Source organism: Lonchura striata, chromosome 3 (genome assembly GCF_050655825.1).
Source record: "Lonchura striata isolate lonStrDom1 chromosome 3, ASM5065582v1, whole genome shotgun sequence".
Lineage (NCBI taxonomy): Eukaryota > Metazoa > Chordata > Aves > Passeriformes > Estrildidae > Lonchura > Lonchura striata.
Window position 1 is genome coordinate 55,750,101 of NC_140705.1, and position 18,646 is coordinate 55,768,746.

At 39.0% G+C, this 18,646-nt stretch overlaps 1 long non-coding RNA gene across 2 annotated transcripts in view; it reads left to right on the forward strand.

The window, feature by feature from the left end:
• The window catches only part of LOC146767905 (uncharacterized), a 62,864-nt gene that overhangs the window by 10,607 nt on the left and 33,611 nt on the right, over nucleotides 1-18,646 (forward strand). The window contains exon 5 of one of the 2 annotated variants that reach the window (XR_014953765.1): nucleotides 38-17,603. The exons of the other annotated variant lie outside the window; for it this stretch is intronic. This is a non-coding gene — a long non-coding RNA (uncharacterized LOC146767905). Of the gene's footprint in view, nucleotides 1-37; nucleotides 17,604-18,646 lie in introns of those variants that run through there. 2 annotated transcript variants of the gene reach the window in all.

Genomic DNA, 18,646 nt, shown 5'->3' on the forward strand with positions numbered 1-18,646 from the left:
AGGGGGAAAAAAAGGAGATTGTCTGACTTTCCTACAGGTTTCTAAGGTCCACTTTTACAGAAGAACCAAAAACCACCTGCAAGATTTTGGGCGATATAAACTGCGTCAGTGAGGACTGTGATATAACTGATTTTCTCAAAACTTTGTCAAAACTTATTGTCATAGGATTTGTTGGAACAGGGGTGTTCTGATGAGAACTCTTTTACTGAACATTAAAAAAAAGTAGATATCAAAGTTACTCATGAGTGTCAGTTGATTTAATTAAACTTCTACTTTGGAAAAGCATTAGAAGAATGTTTTTAAACTACTCAAGTACCACTTGTGTCAAAATATTTTTCTGGTTAAAAAAATTAGCTTGGTTTACAACAAAAATACTTGGTCTTTATAAAATGGTTATAAATAAAGTTTGTTTAAAAATTGCATTCATGGAATATTTAGATTTACCAAATCAAAACTTTGTTTCAAACCTCACAAAAATAGTTACATATTCCGCTTTTCCTAAGCAAAATTATTCAAATCCAGAATGTTCTTGTAGAAGCACTGAGTGTGAAATAATGGCTTTTTAGGTGGCATAATTTCATTTTGCAGATCTGCCAAATCTGTTCTTCTATCCCAGTGAAGTGGTCAGGTGTTAATCAGCATTACCCTATTAACTATGGAGTTCTCTGTTGTAATTGCCTTGGGATGGTATTATTTACACAGGTGGCTTAGCTGAGGAACTGAATTAATATCCATTTTCCTTGGATAAAAGGCTTGTTTTTCATGTCTTTTCTGTATTCTTGCAAACATAAACACGGAATATCTTATGGACTTGCATTTACAATTAGCTGTTTCCACACTACAGGGTTTCTCTCCTGCTGACGCTGCTTCATTTGCATGCATGCCTTCATCTAAGGAACTGATCCTTTCCTCTGAAATAATTAATTTCCTACTGAAATAATTAAATGTCTTGCCATTAATATCAGTGGAAGCAGTTTGTGGCCACACATCAATACTCCTGTTTACCTGAAGAGGTTGCAGGCTTTCCCAAAATTAGTGATTAGACAGCAGATCACTCTTCATTAAACACAAAATTAAGGTGTGCAGCTTTTCTTAGTTCCCAATTCCTGGAGTTTTCAATTGAGTGTGCTCTCCCAGTTGACAGTATTCAGTCTGTCATAGTCCCCATATGTTCCGTTCACTTGAATTTGGATACACACTTCCAAAGTGGAAATGTTTCTTGTCAGATTATCTGGCTAGCTAACAGCCTGCCACTGCTTAATACACTAGTTTATTCAACTTTCCTACAAGCTAAGAGTTTTCAAAAGCAAATCCTATTTTTCTCATTTGGAGTCTTTGTTTCTAGTTTGTATTTCTATAACTCTTTAGGAAACAGCAAATCAAGAAAAGTCAGCCTTCTACTTAGCCCCGAAGGTATAAAGGTTGATTTGTTCTACAGCACACATCCAGATTCTATGACTTATCCTCTTCCCAGTAAACTTAAGAGGGATTCCTAATCAAGCTAGGTCTTTTATTAGACAATTATGCCGATTTCCCTGACACAGAGCCCAGTTAAACCAAGTGTAAAGGTTCCTGGGGTTTCAGTGAGATTTGGCTCAAACTGTGAAAGGAGCCCTGTTCCACAAAGCAAATATGAGCTGTCTTTTTCCAGGATATTTGGTCTTGCTTCCAAACAAAATGAAGCTTACTTGAGTCTACTACCAGGCATGGACATACTCTAACCACTTCTGTGCAGGGTAATTTCTGTTATTTATTTATAATTCCTAGCAGTCTTACAGATTATTTAAAGCATTAAAGTGAAAATAATGTTATGGCAATAAAATTATCCACTACTCTGTTCCAGCATACCTTTTCCAAAGAAATGGCTGCTTTCTGCTGCAGCAGACAGAGCCTCCACCCAACAATACCACACAAATGCAGGAAGCTTTACATGAAAGGGCACTTGGTGCACAAATGTTTCTTCTGCCCATACCTACTTAATTTTACCTCCAGTTTTGAATAGCTCCCTTCTGTGAAGGTGATGAACAAAAGCACCTGAGAAGAAAAGAAGTTGGAAGTTTCTTATTTTACAGCATCAGTACCAGACATAAGGCCAGGCTTAGTCCATAACTCCACGAGAATTCCACACTGTAATGGCAGCTGTGAGACTATGGAAAACTAGGTATGAAAAGATGACCATGGACTACCCTAACCAGGCTATATATCCATAGGTGTTGAAGCCTACGATGATAAAGGCAGAGTGATGATCTTGTGTATTTCATTATCTTGTTGGAGAGCATTTCCCCCTCTCTGCTGGGGATGCCTGAGTTTTGGGAGAGAGGGAGGTAGGGGTGGAGCGACAGAAACATGGAGAAGCTTGGAATATAGCACCAGCCTCCATCAAACTCCAGTCTCTCTGCTTGCATGGATGCCATTGAATAATTCCTGAATCAAGTGAAACTTTCCTCCTTTAAGAAGGGAAGGGAACAAAATGGCTGATCCATGTCTTTCCTATCCCTTGGTAAAAAGTGAATATGGAAATGGGGGTAGGACACAGCAGATTGGACAGATGTGCAGTGACTGGGGAAGCTGATTTCTGGAGGCAGAAATTAAGATAGTCAGCATTTTCTTATCTCTGATTTTTGAAATATTGTGTGCATGCTATCTCCTTCATAAGCTTGTATTTGTAATTGCCTTAAGATATTGCTGTAAGCATTTTTTGAAATTGCTTCCAAGAGGAGAGTTTTCTGAGATGTTACCAGATACAAAGAAAATTATGCAGAGCTGAATTCCTTGCCTGCTTCTTCACTGCACTATTTCAATGACACAAGAAGCCACAGGCATTCCCAGCTCCTAGGTCCTGCACCTCAGCTGCCACTCCCTCAGCACTCCCCTGCTTCTCCCTCCATCCATCCCATCCTCCAGCAGCTCAATCCCTTCTGCCTCATTTTACTTCATAAACTCTTGCCTCTCAGTTGTCAACAAAGTGGTTCTTACCTCTAACCTGAACCCCATAATCATAAATAAATAATTGCAAGATGATCCCTACATGAATAGAAGTCTGGTGAAGATGCTTATTATTTAGATGACATAGAGAGTGTTTCCTGTTTATCTTGTTCTGGTTTTATGAAGGATCCGGCTACAAATAAGTGCCTTGGCTGAAACATCAGCTTTCATAAGATCGGCCTGATTTTACTGGGGCAGGTCCATGTCCTGAAACCTGCAATTATATTTTAATACCCTGGAAACTCTTTTCTTGGTAACAAGACTTTTATTTGCATTGTTCTGGTGTAGGCATGTGATGCCATCACCACAAGCTGCTCTGTTGTGATGTCACAGGGTAGCAAAGTGACACACTGGCATTTGCAAGGCAATAAAAATTACAACCAAAAATACAAGATATGGGAGGATTTAATTTGTTTTTAGCCAAGACTGGTGAGTCAAAAATAAATCAGCAGTTTAAAACATATCACGAAATTATCTAAACAGAATTTCAACAAAATGTTGTTTATTAGTCATTCTTCTATTACTAAGCTGCATCATAATTATGGTTTATACATAGGAAGCCTGCTAATTGCTTTTATATTGAAAACTGTAATTAAATATTTGGCTTAACTAAATCACAGATTAAAAATGACGTGAGAGGACATGATGTGAATACCTGACTTTTCTGGCAATGGGGAAGATGCTTTGAGAGAGAGGTGTGTAATAGTAAACAGCCTCTCTGCAGTGAGTGTGCAAGGAACTCATTTCAGTATAATTCCCTCCTGAAATTTTTCACAGAAGTGGTCTCCTATTGATGCAATTTTTATTTATCTAGTATGTACTCTTAAATTTATTGTTTTTCAGCAGTCAAGCTGCACCCCATAGAGTGTCCTTTTCAGCCTGTGTGGAGGGAATGCCTCTGCCATGCCAGCATGTGCCTCGGGGGTTCCCACTTTCTTTGCAATAACTTGATTTGTCTACTATCAATGCAAACACCTTTATTTTTAAGCACTAGTTACATCAGTTCTGGGCTATTTCTAGAGCCTCACAAGCAAGGATGAGCCATTTCCTCTCTGGTAATCTAAATGGGGTACTAAATCTAAGATTAGTAGTCTTCCTGCCTTAAATGATCTTAGTGTCTCTGTCTATAAAATCTTCTATGCTAAAATAAGAATATACCTGGGAATACAAATTCAAATAACTGAATTTCAATTACTCTGTTGATCATCTTAAAGGAAACACTGTATAAAGTGCTAAGATTTCTTCATTTGTTCAATGGAACAATTCCTTCTACTTGCACGCAATTATTTCAAATTAAAAGTGATTATATTGCAAGGTGAATTCACTTGCATAAATGCTGGCACATTAAAAGGATTTCCCTTTAAAACATCTCATGTGTGTCAGATGTTAGAGCCAGAGCTTCACAGCCCAGTGGCCAAGCTGCTTGAAACAAATGAACTGGATCACTTAGTTGATTCAGAGACAGGCATCAAAACAAAGTGTTTTCAGGCTGCTATTTTCAGGATTGGCGTGGACTCTGTTAGAGATCAAAATGTTGTATTAGCCATCCAGCTATTGAATTACTGTTCATAAAAATCATCTTGCAATGACAGTGCTTGGAAGATTTAAGCCAAAGTGTACAGGTGCATGGAAACAGTGCTGTATTGAAAACAGCTTTGAAATTTACATAAGGTGTATTTCCAGGCAGTTCATGGCTTTTGAAAGAAGAATTGTGACACAATTACCTTGGTGTTTGGTATTGTCACCTGTAGTTTGTGCACATCCCTGACATATTCTAGCAGCCCCTTCTCCCAACAGCAGAATACTATGGGAAGTGGAACCTCAGTGCTCAACATGACAGCATTGTCATCAGAGCTGTTTTTGCCATTGCATCGAGTGGGAGTACAGTCTTGAGACAGAAGGTATGGGCACAACAGAAATGGATACTTCAGGGTTTATTTTTGCTTTGTATTTTGCCCTGTGTTGGACAGTCCTTTCAAATGTAAACTTTGTGATCAATAAAGGCATATAATGACAATTAAAAGTAGACAATGTCTTCTAAAACACTATGTTTCAATCTTTTGCAAGAAAAGTTAGAAGAAGAAAATATAATTGTCTTCTTCAATGGGCAAGTGAGTCAGCATAATTTCCTGGACAAATTCTATTTAGGGTTATTAGCTTCCCTTTGTCTTTGTATTCCTCCACATTTTCAGAGACACTGTAGTTTACATTCAAACAGAGCACTCTGGCATGCTGTTAAAGGTCTGTTTCTCCACTGCACAGGTGAGTCACTATGCTGAGGTTGTGGGAAGAGCAATTCTTAATTGTTAAGTCATAGCACTCTGCATTCTAGGGCTAGTCTTTAGATTAAAAGTTGCTGTATAAATACGGATTGCAATGGAAAAGTATTATACTTTATTGTCTTTATTATTTTATGTTTATTTACTCCTATTAAGAATGAATACTTTGGAATATTTTGTAATGTCAAATATCTCTTAATTCTGGCTCTGAACATTAACTAACTCAGTGATGTCCAGCAAGATCTTAGCTGTGAGCTTCAAGCAGTGTTGAGATGACTAAGGTGTAGAACTGATGAAGTAGCTCCAAGTCACAAGCTCTATAGAGTCATATTGAATTGGCAAAATAATAGTATCCTTAGTAGTATTAATAGGCCATCAAATTAGGGGTGGTAGCATGACTTTGTGTAAATATATCTTAGAACTTCAATTAAAAGTCTGACAAACAGGAACATGCTAATTGGTAATAAAACCAATTACATTTAGAAAGAAAAACCTCAACCTTTCTTTACCTAAAAAGTGGAAGGAGATTGTCTTTGTGGTCTGATGACAGACTGCCCTTGAATTCCTACATCATAAACTAAAAATGGCAACTGATAAACCTCCGAAGGGATGAGCCTCCCTTCTGAAATGCACCGAATATACACCAGCTATGTCTGAGTCATTCAGTGAAGTACTTATGGAGTCTTAACACATTGCTACAGTATGCTTCAGGCCTGGTGTCACATGCACTAATAGCAGAGTAGAGAGATAGAGCTAATCTCATCTTCATGCAGTCAAGGCATAATCACTGCTTATAGAAGTAGTACCATGGTGTTCTTAGACTTTTTCTGAGACTGCTGCCCCACAGCACCCCACCAGTGGGCAGGATGATGGGGCTGAGGGGTGTCCCTGAATCGGCACATTCTTTGGCAGTTCGGAAAGAGCCCTGCCCTGTGGATTGTTGCCAGCGAAGATGATGCCTGCCACCCTGCTGGTCTCCTCCAGACAGGCTCTCCTCCTCCAGGGTTTCTTGACAGATTGGCAGAAGTCAGCATGAATTCCCCGTACATTTGTTTTCAGATGTTTACAGGCTGCAGGTTGCTTTGGTAACATTGTTAAATCCCAGTGTGGGTCTGTTTGATTTCATCTGTGCGGTCATCTCTATTAGATGACCAGGATCTCTTTTCCCTTCACACTCATCTGTTACTTATGTGGGACTGTGGTGAGGCAGCTCAGGCAGACTAAGACTCTCACAGCATTGTTATTGACAGGACCTATGCCACAGCTTCATCTGTTTTATTTTCCTCAGCAATGCAGGCAAACTAGCATGTTTCCATTCTCCCACAGCGAGCGGATGTCAGCCACACACCCCTGCTTGGGATGGGGGAGAGTGCTGCGTTTGCAGAGATAACTCAGCTCTGATTATGCCCTGCAGGGCCCAGCCCAGTTCCTCTGCAAACCTCATGGTCAGATTTTCCATGTGTGGTGGAAACCTGATTTTACTTCAGCCACCTCAGCTGATCAATATGCCGACACTCACTATTACAGAGGCAAGATCATGTGGTGAGAGGAATTGTCTCATCAGACACATCTGGAACAAATTGAAGAGTTGCTATTCCCTGCTTTGCTTAGCCACAGTCACCATCCTATTTAGAATATAAGAACAGTAACAAGGTCAGTGAGGCGCAGACAAGAAAGACTCATCCCTTTTATTTCGAAAAAGGATCATGTCATTGTCGTTTAGACTTGATCCTCATTGTGAACGGAAATATTAAAGGATTAGTGAGTCATTTATACCCAGTTATGCCCCCAAACATTGAGATGGCTTTCATTGCAGGTCAGGGTCACTGCTCCCATGTGTGTGCAGAGAAGAGGATTGCCCAGTGTGACCGCCATATCGAGAGAGGACTTGGCTAATGCTTTATTTTCGATGACTTAACAGGCTAAGGGAATCCTGTTTCTGAAGAGCTTCCTAAAATAACACTGCTTACTGGCTGTAACAGTAAATCCTAGATTAATGTGTTGCACTCCTTTCTACCTTTCCTACTATTTCTTTCTCTTATGAAAATAAAAATATTCTTGTACTCCTCAGGTCAGATATGGAACATAACTGTCCAGAAATGTATCTTTCATCTTGGAACATGAGACATGCAAGAGAAAGTCATAATCCTAAATTTCATGGAAGCTGATAGCAGCAGTGCCTGGAAACTATGTAAGATTTTTAAAAATTGTTCTGAAGCTAGACATGGTGTAATTTTTTAGAACATCAGAAGCTGATATGGAGCAACATCACAAAATCAATTGTTTTATGCTATACTCTTGAATGCAGTCTAGTGTCAGACATCTGGGGAAGTTTTATATACTATTTTGATTGCTGAGCATTGAGAAGTGGCAGACTGCCATTCCACCCACCAGTTTCAAAAGCAGGAGCAGTGCAGGCCATGTCACACAGCTTGTGAGCCTGTAAGGCATTTTTTCAGATACAGTAGGATCTGGATGGCTGTAAGTCCCTGTTTACAAATGATCAAGTAAAAGTGCTGCTTTTGGCAAGAATCTGACTGAAATTTTGACCTGACATTGCATGCCTAAGTAGCTGGCTGTGTACCCAAGCCTACTCAACAGTATATGCACACAAAGTTATTCTCTCATAACTACACTCCAGGAAACTGAGCAGCTCATGAGGGGGAAGATGACTGCACCTCACACTCACACTTTCCAGTTCATTTGTAAATAAGCTGTAACTCCCTAATTTCCTCCCTTATTAAGATGCTCAGGACTGTAGTGGAGAGGCCTTACCTCATGATCCTGCTGTGCCTGGCAGGGGCTTTTAGGTGTTTCATGGGGTTTGTAAGACTGGTACATGCCCTAGTGTGGTCAAGTCACTGAAGTGAGGCAGCTGTTGGGGTAAATGTGTCACTATGGACATTGCCAGGAGGAATCTAAGCATCCTGGAGGAGTCCACCATCCAGAAGAAAGTAAGGCTAATAATGGAGTTAATGAGATAAAGCACTTTTGGCTGGTATACAGACCAATTTTTATCTTCCAATGATGTTTCTTAAAAGTGAAATTCAGGCTTTGAATACAGATTTTAAATTTACTTGTTATTACCTAGCAGTCCTCTTTCAACTGTATAATATGTCAATAAAGATTCATTTAGGGTCTTCATGACCAAAATACTTTGGAAACCAAAAAAGCCTCTGCTGCAGTTGTGGCTGGCTCTCCTCTTTATTTCTGCCTCTGAGTTTCACGCTTCTCTACTTCCAGGTTGTATTAATTTCAGTATAATTAGTAAATACTGCTTCTGGATGGACTACACAGCAGGAAGAAATAAAAAGCAATGAGATGTCCATCATGGTTTGAAGATCTGATCAGTGCAAGGCTTTAAGAAAATTCTCATTGCTGGGACAGGGAGATATCCAAGCATACTCAAGCTGGTCTTACAGTCCATGATGAATTTTGCACTTCATATTTCTGCCAGTGGACAGCAAGGTGGTGGGACCACGTTGTGCAGGAGCCTGCTTGTAGCTGTCATTGGCAGAAAAGTGCACCTAAACTGATGCCTAGTCACTCAACAAGATTTTGGTGTCACAAACCCCAAAGGGTTTAGAAGGTGTTCAAAGTCCTTGTTTAGGTACTCAGACTCTCCATATGGAGAAGGTCAAGCAACTCAGGAAAAAAGGTACAGAAGGGAAGGGATGCAGGGTGGGAATTTGGGACTATGGAAATCAGGGTGTACCTCAATACTCCCAACTCTTTTCCCTGGCTGCCTTTCCACCTCACTGCCTCATTGCCAGACCAGAGAGTGGTGGGGGCTGCAACTTGCCAGGAGAAGGAGAGCCTTCAGCCCCTGCTTCTTTGAGGGGCAGCTGGGGACTGAAGGTTGGCTGCCTCCAGAGTGCACTGGCTGCACGGAATCCTGCTTTCAACAGGCAGGGCAGGACCTTCCTCTGAACTGCTTTTTTTAAAGGAGCTAACTGAAGATTATGAGCTATGCTCTGATTATGCATCCTTTGATTCAGAGAGGATTAATCTCCACCTGGGTGGAGGTCAGCAAACGGTCAGATCTCTGCTGTATTCAATGTTCTCTAAACAGGTCAGGGTGACTCCCTCAGGTGACAGATGGAAGAATGTAGTACATGGATATCTCTTGAAATCCCAGTAGTGTTCCTCTGAACGCAAGGCAGGAATGCGTGTACAGGTTCACTTGGTCAGAAGTCAGGTGAATCCAGGGACAACAAATCAAGGCATGGTTGAGGGGTGCCTTTGGTGTTAAATTGAGGCGGGTGAAATCTCCTCTGGGGTTGTGTGACCCCAGATATCAAGCGTGTTGGATGCTGAAGAAACAGCAGGAGGCCAGGGTAGCAGATGCATTGAGAATGGAAAGGAAAGGAAAGAGAGATGAATCTGCATTGATGTGTGTGAGCTTCTAATCAGGCATTAGGTCCATTAAGTCCAAATTACTCCATTGGAAGGCTTTTAGATGTTTTTCCCTTTCAGGAAACAGAATTTCTAATACTTCAAGAACTTTAATGTTATAACACATATAGGGCCTCTGGACATCTTTGTGATCTAGTCACAGGCATGCCGCATAACATCTCTAACAGTGGAATTAGGAGAAATTCAGGAACGTTTACCACTTCATAACTGTTTTATACCATTCTGAAGTTTTAACATCCTGTGGGAATAATATAAGATGATGCAAGAATCAGACTTTAGTGTTCTCTGACTTTAGTGTTCTTGCCATCACTGAAACACCAGAAGGAAGCCAGATAAACATCTCATATGAACCCTTTGGGGATAAAGAGCAATACTTCAAACTGTGTGACTAACTGCCATTCAGATTTACTTGAACTTGATAGGTCTTTTTTTATTATTTTATTATTTTCCATTTTTTCCCTTTTATTTACTTTTGTGTTATCTTGTGGCATTTTTATATTGCTATTATGGCAAGTTTTATATTTAGCATATTATTCTGTGGCAAGAGGACATGAATGAACTGAATGTGAATATGATTCAGCAAGTCAGCAGTACTGCTAGGAAGACTTCAGGGTCAAAGCAATTGGCTGCCATAGACATAAAAGCATTACACTAAAATAGCATTGCAGCATTCACAGAAGGCACAAAAAATCAATTTCTCTTTAGAGACTACAGAAATAATTATGATCTATTTTTTACAGTACAAGTAGAATGCAATTTTTTTGATGATGTCAGGTCTTTTAGGTACTCAGTGATGTCATTCCCATAGAGGATTCAGATAGAATTAGAACAATCAGCATTACAGCTCTCATCAGTAGTGGCTGGATTTGCAGTTTCATTTCAAATAGATGCAAGTCTAAAGTCTGGATTTTTAGTGAAATGTCACCTAACCACAAGGCCACACTGACCTGAAGAACTAAAAAAAAAAATCTCCCAAGGGAAGTCAGTGTCTTGTTCACTTTGGGTTTTTTTTGTTGTTGTTTTTTTTTGTTTGTTTGTTTGTTTTTGTTTGTTTGTTTGTTTTTTTTGTTTTGTTTTGGTTTTGGTTTGGTTTGGGGTTTTTTTGTTTGTTTGTTTTTGGGGTTTTTTTTTGTTCTGTTCTTCCTTAAAATGAAACAAAGAAAATCCAAAATCAATTTGTCATTTTGGTTCAGAAAGCACTGAGGCAGAGGAAAAGAAACTTCCCAGAATAAGATTTTTTTTCCTCTAAGCGGCATATTTTTAAGTATTTTCCAAATTTTCCAAATTTGGCTCAGCCTTGAGATGAAGGCTGTGGTTGGTTCATCACACATCTGACCTACCCCATGTGTTCACTTCTATTGAAGAGGTGATTGCTGCTCAGCCCCTCTCAGCCCACCCCCATGGTGCAGAGCAGAAATGTACTCTGGATCAGAGCCTGCAGGAGATGCTGGGTTTGCCTTTTCTCAGAGACTTCAGCTCTGAGAATAGGGATGCAGGGGACTATCAAAAGAGGCAACTCCTTTTCTCAAAAGCCTTTTTTTCTGCAGGTCAAGTAGGCCAGGAGGGGCCCCAGGGTTTCCAATAAATTGTCCTTTGAGGGGTGGCGTGTCACTCCTGGCAGCGTGTGAGCAGCACAGCCAGTGCAGGAGCACTGCATACTTTGCAAACTAAGCCTGCCAAGGCATTCAGCTCAGGGGCTGGGCAAGATCTATCTCCTGCTGTGCTTACTTGTTTGCAGGTGAAATAAAACACAGCCAGTCATGTATATTTTATATATATAGATAAAAAATATAATGCTCTTATGCACATTATCTCTTCCCTTCTGAGTTTACATCACCAACACCATTCAATTATCTCATTATATACAGCCAGGTGCATACAATTTCTTTAAATCTATTTAGTCATAAGACTACCTCCAAAAAGTTTAGGATACAAAAGGCATTTGACCATGCAGAGAATAGAAAAGAACATTTGCATCCCAAGGTAGTGTTTTAAAAGTGATTACTGTAAACAAATAAAGTCCAGCTAGAGGTGTAATAAAAAAATGCCAATGAAATAGGAACAATTAAAAACCTCAAAGCTTTCCCATTGTAAAATTGCCAAAGTACATTTAAGTAACTAAAAAAAGGTCTTTTTAGAACAAAAAAGCAATGTTTTGTCTACTTTTTCATTTTGAAGAAATTCTCAATGACTTAGTAAGATGTGAAATTTCTGAATTATGAAACTCCTTTAAAATAATGCTCAAAAGATGATGATTGCAATTTAGCCTGTTAACAAATGGATGTTTGACTATTAATGATGCAGCAAATTAATATATGCATTGGTTTGTATTTTTGGACTATGTGAGCACTTGGTCCTGCTTTGCATATCTGCATACACAAGCAAAACTCCCACCAGTATAAAATAGATTATTAAAGCCTTGTTCAAAAAATACATGCAGATGCCCTTCACTTTCTCATTAAAAGATTGTTTCACATCCTGGATCACCATTTTTACATCTTTTCTGAAGCACTTACCATTAAAGATTTTTTCCAAAGAGGAGAAGTGGCCTTTGCCTCAGCCTATCCCCATCCAGAAGTGCCCATTACTTGGGCTGACCTGCATGGCTCCTGTGGTCAAAGCTGAGCTCTCTGAAAGTCACTTCTGACAGGGGGACAATGACAGGAAAATGATAGGTTTTCTGAGAGGGATTTTCAGGGCTGTTTTCTGGCAGCTAGAACATGCAGCTATGAGTGATACATGAAAAAAACCCTGATTTTTGGCCAGTCCCAATACTTCAGAGAAAGAAGCAACTGCCAGGTTTAACACTATTGTCTGATTATAATAGAGGCACACATGGAAAGAAAAGATTCCCATAGCAGCCCATTTGAAGAATAGCTCAATTTTCACTTGGGAGTTGTCCAGCTGGTGGCCAGGAGCCTGGAGCTCATGAGCTCTTGGTGGCACATACAGCTGAGGGACTGTGTCCTGCTGCGTTTCCTCAGCTGCAATTTCTGAGTGGCTGGAAGGTGCAGCTCCCTGTAGATGTAATTTGACCTCTGGGTGACAAAGATCAATAAACATACCAAGGTCCCTAGCAGGAGATCAAGGATAAAGCCTGCCAAACACCTCACACAAAGAGCTTGGCAAATCTCTGAAGTTCGTTATATTTAGTTACTCACTATATTGGTTTTGCTGTGCATGTTGCAAACAAGGATTTTGAACTTATGGGAGTTTTTCCCTAAGGATCCTCTTATGCTTTCAAGGACATGGTAGTTATGGATCAGGTTGCCCACCACAAAGAAAGAAATAGAAAAGGTCAAACAAAATGTCTTGACTGTTTTCCAGAATGTTGCATGACTATTCAGAAGTATGAATTTGCTTTTCCATGTATAAAATGTTCAGAGTTAAAATGCTTACAAAACCAGACAACAGGTTACAAATTTTCAAAAAGTGTTTATAATTGTCTTTCTTTTAAGCATAAAAAATAGCTTTTTGTACTACGAAGGGTGGTTTATTGACAGATTTTTAATTCTGCTACTTAAAAATAGACAAATGGTTTCTAAAAAATTTTCTAAATATCTTTATGTTCTGAGAATATACTCTATACTTCTCAAATCAGTGAAGGGATGAGTACAATCTTATCTGAGGCTTGGGGATGTTTGAGAAGGGCAGGGGGAGATTTACCTTTCATGTGAGGTCATGGCTGTTAATTTTCTATTAATACAAATCACTACCCAGCCGCTGATGAAAAGCAAAATCTCTAATATTCCATTACATGGATAACTTTTAAGAAGTGCTGCTAGAAAAACAGCCACACTGGAATAATCATGACAGATTTTACATATTTCTTTTTTTAACCCTTTCTGTCACAATTCTTTTGCTTAACATGAAACAAGCTAATGTTCCTAAGAACAGAGATAGCAGGAGTGAGACCATTTTGGGTGTCTGGTGGATGGAGCAGGGAGTGCAAGAATCCAGATGCTGCATTAAGAGATATCTCATAACTTTGTACCAAACATTTACAGGTAGAGAGGCTGGATGACAAGTCTATCTTTCCAAGGTTCTGATTCATCAGACACCAAAGTGATTCCAGTAAAAAGTTTAATGTGGAGCAAAGAAATGTTGTATGGTAAGCTCGTGCAGGCCCTTGATGTGAAATTTATCTTATTCTGTGTCATTGTGCCTTTAATCAAAACTCTGTTCCCTGACTCCATAGGAGCTCATACTGCTTGCAGGACGAAGAATGCTTATGCTCAGAGAAGTGGCCAGCACGCTGTACTTTCAGCATTCCTGCTAGGTGTCATGAGGATGGGGCATGAGATGACATGTGCACAAAGGCTTACATTATCTTTGAAAATATCAAATGAGCATTATCCACAATGAGTAGGTTCTTTATGGATAATTTGCCACCTACACATGCACTATTAAATCTCTTGATGCACCTGAGTGCTCATCTCTAAGTTACAGCAGTAATGTAAAACCCCACCAAGTTATTATTATACCATTTTTCTTGCAAATATGGTATTTTACTGCTGTAATCACTTCAATCTAGGATACTCCAGAAGGTTTTATCTCCATTATTGGTGGTTTACAGAATCAAATTGTCCACATCTTGAGCTTTCCTGTGACCTGCTGAAGCACAATTAATGGAAGCTATAACAAGGAAAGTTGACTTCCCTCTCCCTGCTAAAGAGGAACCTTTATATAAAGGTATAATTGGAAGTTTCATACAAAGTAAAATGCCAGCAAGTCCCTGCTCTGTTAGGGAAGGAAACAGGAATGGGGGAAAATCTATTACAGCAAGAGGAAAATACAGAAGAACAGGAGCAAAACAACAAGAACAGTTGTTAGGAACCTGACCACAATGCAGTAGAGAGGTGGAGAGAGGAAAATTATGATAAAATAAAAATTCTTATTTGTATTATATGTATTCTTATGCTGCTCAGTAAACCCCTTCTGGCAAGGACTGTTTTTACACAGAGAACATTTTCAGCTTTGTTTTTAAAATCTCAATGCCCCATATGCTAATGTGAGAAAAAGTTTGAGATTTTATTCCTGTGTTGAAAACTACATGAGCCAAACCCTAGCAAAAAAGGCAATGCCCTCTACACAGAAGAGGGTTCATTGCACCATTACTCTGAAGACAGAGGTCAAAATCTACTTGTCTTGAGGGATTCTCTGGCCAAAGTCTCTCCTGATGAGATTAGGTCTGGAAATAACACTAAGGACAGGGAATATAGAGTGGAATTCAATAAAAATTCCTGTGAGTGTGGTATTTTCTTTCATTTCCTCTTCTACTCGGTTGTAGTGCAGTATCTCTCCACCTGGCTACAAACTGCAGCAAAACCTGTCTGGGGAGAATAAGGTTTATGTACAATACCTGATTGCTATGAAGCTGGCTGGGCTAGAGAATGAAGCCTCACATAAAGATGTTCACTTATTTTTAAGACTTGTCTTTGTTGCTTCAAGCCTGTTGCACCAAAGGGATTTGTACCTCTCTAATTCTGCAGCATGGGAAGGCTGCAAAATTAATGTGTGGCATACAATGAGAGGTAAAACATTGTTACTTTTTAGGTGAAGTCTGGTGTTTTAGTTATTCACAGCAAGAAGTATGCTCCTGACTCCTGTTAAATCTTTTCTGGAGCAGATTTCCTCTATGACAGTAAGCTTACCAGTTATAGAAAATAAATGCTTTCCTTTAAAACTTTAATAATGTCCTTGATTTACTCTTGTTTAGCAGAAAGAACACTTAAGAAGAATTTTCTGACTTTTTTTTAGAGGTCCCAGGAGCTCAAAATTTACAGATTTGCTTTCGTCCTTGGAAATATAACTGCATGTTCACACCTTCAGATTGAAGTACAAATATTTTGGCTGTTCTGTTAAAGCCCTAACTTAGCTTTCCTGCTGGGATTTTGCAGCCAGAAAAGATATATCTCTGTTTTCTTTTTACTTTCAAAATATTTTGTGTACTTGAATTGTACTATCTTTTGTTTAGAATTAAGTTTTCTGTTGTTTCGTCTTTAAGTAGTTCAAGGACTGGGTAGGGAGGGTCAGTGTTAGACTTTAAAGAATACATGAAGTAAATGCTTGCAGAAGCAAGATCCTAAGGTGAGACAGTTAGGAGATTTGCAAAGAATGTATGATTGCATTTTGTGAGGGTGCTGAATTGCAATTACTAATACAGAGTGTTTATGATGAAGTAGGTAATAAATCTATGTTCTGGAAGAAGTCATCAGTTTGCAGCTGAGCTTATAGTACTATTTGTAGGCATACATTTACACAGCCTCATTTATATGTGTGCTAATTACTTGCTCCCACACAGAGGACTTTATTTGGGTCCCTTGTACATGTGGGATGTGTCACCTGTTTGTATGTACCACCTCTGTTTTGGCTTGGTTTTAGTTTTGGCTTGTTTCTTACACTACTTTTAGCTTCCAAACACTGAGTGCTTAAATACCATACTAATGTATGGTATATACATATCATGCATAAGTATACTGTTCCTTAAAAATGATCAATTTGCCCATCACTTGGCAAAACTAGAGGTCTAACCTGTATAAAAGAAATGCATATAACATTACCATAGTAACAAGTGAAATTAACATAGTGAAGGTGTAAAATTTAGTGATAGAGTATCAATATGAAAAACATTTACCCTGAGAGAGGTATGTCCTTCTCAAGGTCACAAGTTGTATCTCCTCCACTTCCTGTTATTACATTATTATTGCTAAGAATACAAACTCTAAATAAGAAAGGAGGAGAGAATTTGGGAAATAAAAACATTTATGAGGGAATAAATTAGTTACTGACTAAAAATTTTCAGCATTTTGATAAGATGTTTCTTGTGTGCCAAGAAACATTGCTGAGTAGGTGTCAAAAGTCCAAGCAGATTCAATCTAAAGATAACCTCAAAGAACATTCCCTGCCAGCACTTTGTTTATTTTAGCAGTTCAATACGTTTCACAACATGAGATGAATTTTCATTATGTGTTGCTGGTAGTGTATCACTCTGCAAGAACCTGCAATGACCTCACTTAAATTTTTCACCCACCCAGGAGCAATTTCTCCATTAGCTGGGCTGCATGGGGGCTGGGGGTGGAAAGTACCTGCTGTTCTGAGGCTGAGGACAGTATGTTATAGTATACAAAAGCAGTCAGACTAAGAAAATGCAATGCTTTCATCTAATTTTCAGCTAAGGGCTGTCTGTTAAAGCACAAACACCATCTAAAATCTGCAGCAATCTTTTCTAGATCTTCATTAAAGGACCCTTTTTCCCCCCAAACTGGACAAAATATCATGACAGTAAAATTATTCAAGCATTGCCTTTATGACTCAGTCTTAGTTTTAACAAAGAGAAGCACACCACATTTACAGAAGACGCTACACTACTCCCTGGTCTTTAGACCACAGGACAAAAAACTGCAATCATGGAATCATAGAGTGGTCTGGATTGGAAGAGACTTTAAGGATCATCTAGTTCCAATCTCCCTGCTTGGACTGGGACACCTTTCAATAGACCAGATTACTCAGAGCTCCATCATGGAGCTTGAGCACTTCCAGCGATGGGGCTTCCACAGCTTCTCTGGGCAAAGTGTTCCAGTGCCTCACCACTCTCAAAGTAAAGAATTTCTTCATAATGTCTGATCTAAACCTTTTTGAAACCATTATCTCTTGTCCAATCACTACATGCCTTCGTAGAAGAAGAGTTGAGGGCAAGCTCTACTTGAAAAAAGGCTTGACAATTTTTTGTTCACACACAAGTAAAACATGATTCATTCTTTTTTTATAGTGTGAAGTTTGAAATGCCAGAGAGCAGGGAAAGGAATTTCAAACTTACAAGTAGGATTTCAAGTAGGGTGTAAAATCAAAATAAGGAATAATATACTAATGAAGTTATCTGTATAAAGACTACAATCTTTAGTTATGTAGCTATGTAGCTCACATAGCTACTAAGGAAAAAAAGATCATTAATGTATAGGGTTAAATCTGAAATGGCCCTTGTTCCCTGCTTGTACTTTGTCATTTGGTTGCCCAGGCATCTCTTTTGCTAAGTTTATATAGTGTCCAACAGAACAGAGTCCTCAGCCAAAGGCAGGGTCTGTGGGCCCTACTGGAGTAATATAGAAAATGATACCTTAATATTGCTCTTTGGAGACCTGGAATTAAGTCTTCTATTTAGCTGCTATTGTTTTGTCATCACAGTTTGAGACACAATTTGACAACACAGTTTAAGGTTATGATTGTCGCTCTTATGGTTAATGTGGCTCTAGAGATCCAGGTTCAGCTCTTGGCTCAAGCACAGGCTTCAGCTGTTCAATAAATCTATGTGCCTTAGCCTCTAATCTGTAAAAGTCAGATAATAACATTTTTTCCCTATACTGTGTGACAGACCCTGCTATCTGAATGTGCCATCAAAATGCTACAGTCCACTGATCAAGTGAAAGATCATAATTTAGTGTTACGCATTCAATTAAAAAGATAAGGGGGAAAAAAGAAGGCACAAGAATGTTTTCCAAGGTCATCATTGCCTGTCTTGCTTGCTTGCTTGCTTTCCTTTTTTTTTTTTTTTTTTTTTTGCTGCAGAGTGAATGCCCCCTTTTTCTGCATTTTTTTTTTTCATTAAGCAGTCAGGAACAAAACCATTTTTGAAGAAGTGGCACCTCTCTAAGAGAATTGTAGTGTATGGACAGAATATCAAGATCCAGAGAAGAGCTTGTGCTATGCCACTAAGTGTGCATGAGTACTCTCCTTAGCCTTGTTTTCCTATCCTCATCAAAAGAAATTTCTTCCTCATAACAATGCAAATTACTATAAAGTTATTAAATCCCAAAGACTATAAACATATTCATGCAAAGTAGAGCATGGTGTTTGTAATATATCTTTGTAGACTTTTTTATCTGTGTTAAGCAGTAGGTGCAACACAATGCCCGCAAAATATATTCCTGACATTTATTAAAATAAGTATTCCTTTTTCGGTTTTGGCA